The following is a 10658-nucleotide window of genomic DNA, read 5'->3' on the forward strand; positions in this document are numbered from 1 at the left end:
ATTATACCATAGTCCCTAAATTTTGTTTAAAATTACGTTTTAATCACTTAATTTTAAAAAATTACATAATAGTTATTAGCGTTATCGAATTATTACATTTTGACCACTCATCCGTTTATTTTTTGTCAAGGGGATGACATGACATGTTAATTCAAAGGGTTAATAACTAATTGGTCCCTGAATTATAGCTAAAATAACATTTAGCAATAATTTTTTAAAAATTAAATTTATTAAAATAAATAACAATAAAATTTATTAAAATTTTGGGAAATTTTCTATAAGAACTAAAATAAAAAAATAATTGTTAACGCATTTATGAAATATTAAGAGATCCATAAACCGAAAGAAAGAAAAAAAAAAGTAAAACAAAATTCAACAAGAAAAGGGCCCTCCCACCACAGCACAAAAAGATGACCATAAAAATTAATTTTTTTTAAAAAAAAAAGTTTAAAACATGAAAAGAAAATTCAAGAATTTCTTCACACCCCGGCTATAAATTCTTTAACTACAAAGGGAGAAAAGTCAAAGCGATGAAAATTAAAATTCACTTTTTTTTCTTTAATAGAGCGTGCTTGAAATAAAAATTAAAATAAAAAGCTATTCATAAGTGTTGAAGATGGTAAAAGAATGGCATAATATATTGATTAGCCCATAAACTTGGCATGTTTTCTCATATTAGTCCCTGAACTTATTTTGTTTATCATATTGGCCCCTATAGTTTTCAACTGTTACACAAATAAAGACTTCTAACAAATCGCGTTAGTTTATTTAAATAGTTGGCAGAACTGAGAAATGAAATTATAACACTAAGGTCAATCTTTTATTTTAAAAACATATCTTGCACTCATAAACGTTAATTTGCAATTGATAACCAAAAAAGAAAAGGGCTTTAAAGGGCTTTCATTACAGGTATGTTTATGTTATTTTCTGTAGGGATGGCAAAGTTGGCTTGATTAGTTCATGCCGTTCTAAAGCACACACTCTGCTGGTTGTTTATGCACTAAGTCTTACTAATTATTAAAACAAAAACAGATTTTCAATCAATTTCGGAACTTGAGATGGAAAGATTTGCTCGAAAAGTCGGTCCGTGTACAGGGAAAAAAACTCAAGCTATTGCATTATTTTTCTGAATTGGGATGTATTCACCACTGATCCCATTTTTAGTTTGTACCTATTACAATTTCTATGTTTTTTTCCCTAAATCTAGTTGTTCCTTCCCTCATACCCAATACTTACGATTTTTTGTCACTTTTCCTTTGGTTGATGTAATGGACCACAAGACAGATATTGTTGATCAAGATAAGAATAAGTGAGCTACCAAATGAGATTTTGATTTCAATTTCGATTCTGTCTCGCATGACAATGAAAGAAGCAGCAAAAACTAGTGTAATTTCACGTCGATGGCAAAAGCTTTGGACTTCCTATCCGTGTTTGCACTTTGATGGTTCACAGGCATTGCTTAAGCTTTGGGAGAAGGTATATGAGTATTGGGTTTGCAAGTTGAAGAAAATTTTAGATTTAGAAAGGGCTGGATACGTGAATATAATACTGAAATCTTGTCATTTATTTGGAGCTGCTATTGATTAATTCAACTTTTGTACTTACACTTAAAGGTTTTATCTTTATCATTTATCCATCTATATCATTTACTATTTACTTAGAAAATCTTGTTGGATCATCCTCCGATCACTACCGAATGCAAACTTGCCTTCACCGCCTTAGCAAAGATTTGCTTCCCATTTGGAGTCATTTTGAATATTTACAATCTATTGTGCCAGTCGAGGCCGTGAATCGATTTCACCTCCTTCCATTCAACTTCAAACCTCACACTTATCACAATTTTTTTCATTAAGCGGGACGTTTTAGTGGCTAATGTAACACTCCATACTCGACTCGACCGTCAGGTTTGAGCTACAGGATATCACATCCGTTGTCGAAGCAAATACGATCAATTAAATACATAATGTAACCATTTAAACCTGCAAATAAATATATTACACAATCATAGTATGATATATAATCATTTCGAGTCTTATATGAGGTTATGAAAACTCTTTTGCTAACTCGAGGTCAAATTAGGACTAAATTGTAAAATTTGCAAAATATTGGATTGACGTCTCGATTTCAAGGGTTCCTTATCGCGACGCAACTTACTGATTTGTCTTGTCGCAACGTGATCGTCTGTTTGCAAATGGTCCAAAATGATACCAACTTGCACCACCTAGAAAACAATTTCATTTATATTACATAAACACCCATTCTAATTTAGACACTTACGGCAATCTCCAACATTCACAAATTGACATATATATTCACATATAAGTTGCATGTATTGTAACCTCTCATGCATTCCAACTAGGTGCCAAATACAAATATAGAAGCCAACCATTTGCCCATTTTCAAGTTACCATTTTTAATTTCAAATATGAATATGTTCAGAACTTATATGGAAACCGACTTAACCTAAGTACATGCAATATATTAAACAAGAGGGGACTATACAAACATTGTTAATTCGAGGATCACTGGCAGGATGCTGGATCACGTATCGGGACTTTAAGATTTACCTATACTTGCGCAGGAAATAAACAAATCGTATGTTAAGCGATAAAACTTAGTGATATTTCTATGATTCAAGTCAATATAACACAAGCTTAAATCAAATGCATACAATCAATTTAAGTTCAAATTATAATAATTTCATATACAATTTCATGTCAAAAGCTTCCATTACCATATGAAACATGCATATAACCATTTTGCACATCAATTCACTACATATGCAATTAAACTTACCATTCATGCCACTCAACAATAAGATTTCATTTGTAACATACCAACAAATAGTATAAGCTTAGTGACCAATTCATATAATTGAACCATCCCATCTTTCCTTATTGTTACCATACCAATTCCGAAGAATGTCATCATGCTTGAGAAGATTATCTTGGATGCTGCTTGTCCTCTTCGTAAAAGAAGAGGCATCTGTCGAAACAAAGATGCAAGGAAGGTATAAACAACTAGAGAATGCACTGATCGACTTAAGTCCAAATATTTTCTCGAAGATAAATTAGTGTACTATTATTTTTCTAATAATTAATACCTTATTCGTTTTTAGCCGTAGGATACATAAATTATCGTTTGATATCTATAACATCGAATTTGTTATTATTTTCAGAAAACAGATGTATTTCTTTAAATTTATTGTGTGGACTTTCGGGGTTCATCCATTCATAGAATTGTTTCAGAAGGATTGCCTAACAATGTAAGAATGCAATTTTCCTTTCAATATAAAAGGCGCTTCGCCAAAGAAACCACTCTTTGGATTGAAGAATGAAGAAGGCTTAATACCTCTTTTGGCCTTTATACTACAATTAAATTATCACTTTGGTATTTATATTTTTTAATTAAGTTTATCCCTGTACTTTCATTCTATATACCTCATTATCCATTTATATATATTTTTGTCAAAAGATTAAATCAACCAATGAAATGTTGTCATGGGTCAATTAAAGTAAAAAAAATTAAATCTTTACAAAATATCATAAAATTATAAAAATCATTAAAAATCCTAAAAAAATTAAAAAAATCTTAAAACATAGAAAATTATTAAAAAATTAAAATAATCATAAACTATTTTTGAAAATTATAAAAGCTATTTTTAAAATTATAAGCATGCGAAACTTAAAAAGTTAAAATTTTTCATAAAATTTTCAAACAATTTTTTAAAATTTTTATTTTTAAAGTTTCTCATACTTGTAATTTTAAAATATTTTATAATTTTAAAAATATATTATTATGAATATCTTATTAAGTAGATGTTCATCATGATCAAGATAAAATTTTAATGTACTTTAAATTCTAATAGTTATTAGAATTAGATCTCTATTTCTTATGCCTATAAATAGAGACTACGATGAAGCATTGTGATCATCCCTTAATTAATAAAATACATTCTCTATTATTTTTATATTTTCTTTGTTCTTTATTCTTTCCATCTTTCTTTATTTTATAATACGTTATCGGCACGATCTTACTCAAAGTGATAGTTCCTTTTTATCAACAATCAAATGTATCATTCATGATTTTCAAAATCTTTGACAGCAAGTTGCAAAGTTTTTATAGGAAGTTTCTTTTATTTAATGTTTCATATCTGATTATTATTTTTCATTCTTCTTCCATTGTACATTATTATTATTTTGATTAACTTATTTTACTTTTTGTTCTTAATGATGGTGAAAGATTTGATACTATTATCTATATGAAATCGAGAAGTAAGATTCAATCTCAGAATTGATCATGGTTCTTATTCTCAATTTTTTATTTATTGTACAAGCATGGTAAAGTATAGATTTAGTAAGAAACTTCTATATTTCGACCATATTTTCTTTTTCAATTAAGATATGACTACTATTAATTTTTATTTGACATAAGTTTCACGTTCTGATAGTATTTGATTTTTGCCTGTCTAGGTTAATGTTTTTTTATGTAAAAGACATAATTGTTGATTAGATATGTTTGCTCTTGTTGTGTGAAGCGTGTAAAAGAGTAAAATTATTGTACTAAAAAATCATACTAAGTTCAATTCCCAAAAAAGAGAGGTGGATCATAAGGATCGCTTAAGTACCAGGTCTTTCCTAGCCAGAATATCCCTCTATCGTAATTTAATAGCACAATAAATCACTACAATCACACTCACAAAATATGCAAATTAAACAATAAAGAACACCAGAATTTTAACGAGGTTCAGCAAATTTTGCTTGAGTCCTCGGGCACTACCAAATATATTTCACTCCAAAATATAAGTGAAAATTTACAAATAGGGAGAGAAAACAATGCCTTAGGTAGAGAATAACAAATGTGGGATATGATTCAAATGAGAAATGGTTAGGACTATTTATAGTTGAGGTTCAGGGACCAACTTGCTAAGTCACTATACAATTGGGTACCCAAAATCTTGCAAATATCTTATGCCAAATCTCAATCCAACTTTTGATGCCTTAAATCTCAGATTTCTAGTACCAACATTTTGATACCCATATCTTTGTCTTTCCAAAATATGGATGATTGCCAATAGCTCTTAATATGGTATGTTTTTATATTATTATTTTGGTAAATCATTCTTTTTATTTTTTTAATTAAGTTATATTATGCATAATATTTAGATATTTTGATTATTAAATTCTTGTTATTAAATATTCTTGAAATTTTAATTATGGTGGAAAGTGTTATTAACCTACCATTGTTGATTAAAGGGAAATTTGATAGGATCTATTGAGTCTTATTAACTTGCTAATGTTGAATGATTGTATGATATCTTTTAAATTGAACTTATAAATATTTTATTATATTAAGATAAGATTTTATAATATATGTGGTATTGAAATTTGATACAATGTATATCAGATAATTTTCAAACATCGTATATGAAAATTTTGATTATTTATTTAATAATTTTACTATTAGATTATAAATGTTATTACAAAAACAAAGTTGTTTTACTATTTGTAATAGTGCTTGTGATAATAGTTAAGGTGATGACGATGGTGTTAAAGGTTTCCAAGTATATTTTACTATGATTTATTTATTATATCATATTTATTATAATTGGAGACTAATCATGACAACATGAATAGATAGATTTTAATTTAAAATCCATGCATGTTTGCGATGGTGATTATGAAATAAAGAATCTATTGGGACGTTTATAAGTTCGTCCTAGTAAATCTATTGCATTCCTCGAAGTGAATGTAAACATAAAGAAAATAAAAGATATACTCATGAACCACTAAAAGTGGGAACATAGTCATAAATAACAGAACAATGAGAGTTCTCAAGATAACTTTTCAAAGGGTAAAGATAACTTTTGTTATCAATGTGATATAAAAAGATTATTGGCATATGTGGTGTATGCCCAAATATTTTGTTTCTGTTAATATTCTTTGAGGGAGATATAAAAATTTAGTAATGAATTCTATCATTACAGACAGAAAATATTTATCTTATTTGGTACTAAAACAAACAAATATTATTTCAATATTTGATAGTACAAAATTAGTTGAAAGCTCCAGGAGAGCTTATATATCACTATCTAATAAGCACAAAATTTGTGATGGTTAATACATTACTTTTAAAAGTTATTTGTAATGGATCTCATATTGAGATTGTGAATGAGAAAAATATTATATCTCATATAAATAAAAAGGGGATTGAGTTATTAATTTATATTTATTTTATAATCTTTGTTATATTCTTTTGTCATCATCCCTATTAAAGAGTTGAAAGCAAAATATTTTGACTGTAAAAGATCTACTTATGGGCGATAGAATATGATAATTCTATCTAAAACTTATTATGATTTGATGCACCTAAAGTTGCAGGTTTTTTTTTTAAACTGTGAGTATAACTCTACAGTATTTAGAATAAGTTCTCAATTAAAATTACGTGGTAAAATATTACTGATGAGAACTTGTAAGAGAGAAAACTTATGTATGAGAAGTCATTGGTTATGTACCTATTGTACACCTGGAAAAATAAGATCCACTCTCAAAGTTTGCTATTAATAGATTTTTGGGCATTTGAAGATTTTGACATATTCTCTTAAGCGAATATTGCATATAATTATTTGAAAATTATATTTATTGACTTGGTGACATTATAGACTTCACATTGATTTAGACATTTCCAGTAGTAAATGTCACAATTGTACTTATATGTGGATACAAATTAAAAGGAATGATAATAAAATTATCAATTTACAAATTAGTACAATTAAAATACATGTTAAAGTAAATTAGAAGTTTACTAATACAAATGCATTTACTACTTGGCGTGACCAGTTAGACCATTTTGGATCGTATATGATGTGAAAATTAATTGAGATATCATATGGACATCCATTAAAGAACCAGAAGATTCTTTAATTTAAAAGAATTTTATATGTTGCTTATTCTCAATGAAAATTGATTATTAGAAACTCACTAGCTAAAATTGAGATTTAATGTCTTGCATTTCTAAAATGAATATAAGCTCATTCATCTACCATGTGGATGATTTTGATATTATATAATTTTGGTAGATGCATCTACAAAATAACCATATATGTGTTTTTAATTTGTAACCTGTCGTTTGCGAGATTGATTGTTTAAATAATTAATTTCAGATTATGCAATTAAGACAATTCATCTTGCTAATACTGATGAGTTTATATCTTAATCTTTTATTGATTGAGTTTAAAAAACTTGTGTAAAAATTTGCGCATAACGGTTTAGAGAAATTATTGATTGAACACCTCTGATTAATGTCTAAACCATTACTTATGAGAACTAAACTTCCTATTTCAACATAAGATTATGTTGATTTACGTGTTGTATATATTAAGCCAATAAGTTATAAAACTCCCCATTACAATTGGTTTTTGATCAAGAGCTAAATATTTCTCATCTTTAAATTTTTGTATATGTGTATATGTTCCAATTGCTCCACCACAATGCACAAAGATGAGTGAATCCTCAAAGAAAGTTGGGAATATATATTAATTACAAGTTTCTTTATATTATTAAATGTTTTGAATGTATTCGAGATTCAATTATGACATGATTTGTGATTACAATTTTGATTCGATAGTTTTCCTAACATTAGGGGGAGAGAAATTGTAACACCCCTTTAACCCCAAACCGTCGTCGAAATAGAGTTACGAGGCATTACCAGACATATCAGACAACTTACAAAATAATTCACAAATAAATAATATTCATAGTCTAATATAATAGTTAAGTCCTAATAATAGACGCTCGAAGCCAAAACGTAAATTTAAAAATGAAACGGAACTTGTTCAAATTCTCCGGAATTTTTTTTTCGTAATTTAATTTTTTTCTCATACCAACTCAATTCATAATTTAGTTTTTTTTTCTTATACTTTTCAATAGTGCCAAAACAAATAATCTCATTTTCAAAATTTCATTTCAATTATTTACCCTATTAACAAGGCTCGGACTTTGACAGATACGCGGATTCCACCCAAACACACCAGAATATCAAACCCAAACACACCCGGAATATTATAAATCCTCCATAACACACCAGTAAGGCATTAATTGCCTCTTCGGATAAACCGAAGTATATAATAACAGAAACATCTTCTCAGCCAAACTACAATCTCCTCATCACATCACAAATCCAATGGCATGCCATTGTATCAAATCTAGTCCGACAAGTTAATAGGGTATTATTTTACTTTTCTAATTTCAATTTCATTTACACAAAAAATTTCAATACTCAATCAATTCAAATATTTATTATCTTAATTCATATACAATTTAATTTTCACACATACTTATATTTAAATTTAAATATAATACTTACCTTATCTTAATTATTCTATAACTATAAATTCAATATACATTTAATAAATAGTTTGAGTTATAGTAATACAAACCCGAAACACGAGTTTACTCCTCAACGATCTTTTCTTTTCCTTTGGATGCCGATGCCTCGTTTTCCTTATTAGCTACGAAAAATAATAATAATAACAATTTACATTATTAATTACAGCATTAATTTAATAATTAATTGAATTTTTATTCAATTTATTCCCTAATTCTCATTTAATCCTAATTAACTCTTTTATTTGTTTAACTTAATTTATACTTCATTTCTACTCAATTTCCTTCCATGTTCACCCTAACAATCTAATGTTCATTATAAAACCCTAATTTAAAATTTCTTTCAATTTAATTTCCTAAAACACAAAATTTATAGCTTCTTTTACAATTTAATCCCTTTTCAATTTCTAACTTAAATTTCATTCAATTAAATCCCTAATTCTTCTTTTTCTTCAACATGAACTTTGTTTAAAAGCTTTTAAACTTTCAAACTATCAAATTAATTTCATCAAAACCTTGTTTTAAGACTTCTAAAACCTCAAAATTAAATAGAAAGGACTTAAATACTTACCAATCAAAGCTTTAAACCTTAAACTCTTAGTTTTTCCTTTTTCTTTTCTTTTCCCTTTTCTTCCTGCTCTGTTTCGAATGTCTCTGTTCTTTCTTTTCTTTGTTTCTTTTTATTTCATTCTTTTATTCTTTTATTCTTTTATTTACTTAATTAACATATATTTTAATATTTTTATTTTAAATATCTATTAAGCATTTAATTATATACACACAAGTGTACACCATCAATACCATACATTTGTCACCATTTATTTTATTTTATTTTTTCACACAAGTATTTAATAATTTAATTATTTAATTAAAAATATCTTTTACTTTAATATTAATTAACTTAATTATTTCATTACAAATGTACATGTATCTATTTATTACAAATGTACCAATATTTTTATTACAATTGTCATTATTCTATTTGTTTGTCAAACAAAAATTTCATAAATTAATTATTTAATTAATAAATATCTTTAACTTATTAATAATAATAATAATAATAATAATAATAATAATAATAATAATATAAAACCATACTAATAATTAATAATAATAATAATATCTTAGATTTTTTAATGCATATGGCGCCTAATCTTTTGTAAATGGTTTAATTTCCATTTTAATCCTTTTATTTTCTATTACTTTAGAATTAAACTTTTACCCTTATTCAATTTAGTTCTTTTACTAATTTCTCTAAATTAAGCTAAATTCACTTAATTAAAACCTAATTAGACACGCTACTAAACTCATAAATATTTCTAATAAGTATTTTCGAACTTATTTCACTAAGGCGGAAGCCCTATAACTCACTTTTTCAGTGCTAGTGAATTTTGGGTCATTACGGAAATAATAACTTGTAATGAGTTAGGCGGGAGTAATTTGAACCAGAAGTTCAATAAGAATAACTGATTACAAGTTAACTGTTAGATGTATTTACAAACTTAATAAGAATAACCAAGTGTTATATACCATCTAATATTTTTATTTGAATCAAAGTCTTAATAGAACAATCAGTTGGAATAAAATAATAGATTGATCGGTTCCAAATATGAAAATTATTCTAGATGATCATATAATGGAGGCGGGTGCTTCAGAAGAGACCCAAGACATAACTAATAAGTAAAACTCCAGAAGAGATTCAAGTAGCTGAAACTGAATTTTAAGATAATGAAAATAAGAGATCTCGATAAGTTATGTCAATTCGAGAAAATGTAAAACCGAATAATAAAAGTGGTCAACAATGATTTTGCATGCAATATTTTTATTGAAATAATGAAATAAAAAGGATGATCCTGAATAAATCTATTGAGAAATATAGATATAGAATTAATTGATCAAAATAGAAAGACGCAACTCAAGTATAATTAAATTCGTGAAGTTTTTGGACTAGTAGTCCAAATATCTAAAGGTATAAAGCTAGTAAGGGTGCAATTGAAGTAGTTTTGCAAAAACGGAATAAAAATATAAAATATTTCGCTAAGTCCTAGCATTGATTATGAAAATATATAATATTCTTTTGTGGTGGATGCAATAACCTTTAGATATATTATTAAATTGACAATTCATAAAAGATTTAACTTGTGTCTAATGGTTATTATTACAACATTTTATGAATCACTATATAGTAAAGTTTATATTAAAATTCTTGAAGGATTTAAGATGCTAGAAGCATATTGAAATTCTTGAGAAATTGTTCATTTATCTGAATTGAAA

At 26.9% G+C, this 10658-nt stretch overlaps 2 long non-coding RNA genes across 2 annotated transcripts; both read right to left on the bottom strand.

Moving 5' to 3' along the window:
* Positions 1 to 1930: 1930 nt before the first annotated feature.
* Positions 1931 to 2954, bottom strand: LOC128293689 (uncharacterized). The gene is made up of 2 exons (XR_008283858.1): positions 2910 to 2954; positions 1931 to 2221 (listed from the first exon to the last, which is right to left on the bottom strand). It is a non-coding gene; the product is annotated as an uncharacterized LOC128293689 (long non-coding RNA).
* Positions 2955 to 8268: 5314 nt separating this feature from the next.
* Positions 8269 to 9095, bottom strand: LOC128293688 (uncharacterized). The gene is made up of 2 exons (XR_008283857.1): positions 8956 to 9095; positions 8269 to 8509 (listed from the first exon to the last, which is right to left on the bottom strand). It is a non-coding gene; the product is annotated as an uncharacterized LOC128293688 (long non-coding RNA).
* Positions 9096 to 10658: the final 1563 nt, after the last annotated feature.

The sequence above is a fragment of the Gossypium arboreum genome, chromosome 6, assembly GCF_025698485.1.
Source record: "Gossypium arboreum isolate Shixiya-1 chromosome 6, ASM2569848v2, whole genome shotgun sequence".
In the NCBI taxonomy this organism is placed as follows: domain Eukaryota; kingdom Viridiplantae; phylum Streptophyta; class Magnoliopsida; order Malvales; family Malvaceae; genus Gossypium; species Gossypium arboreum.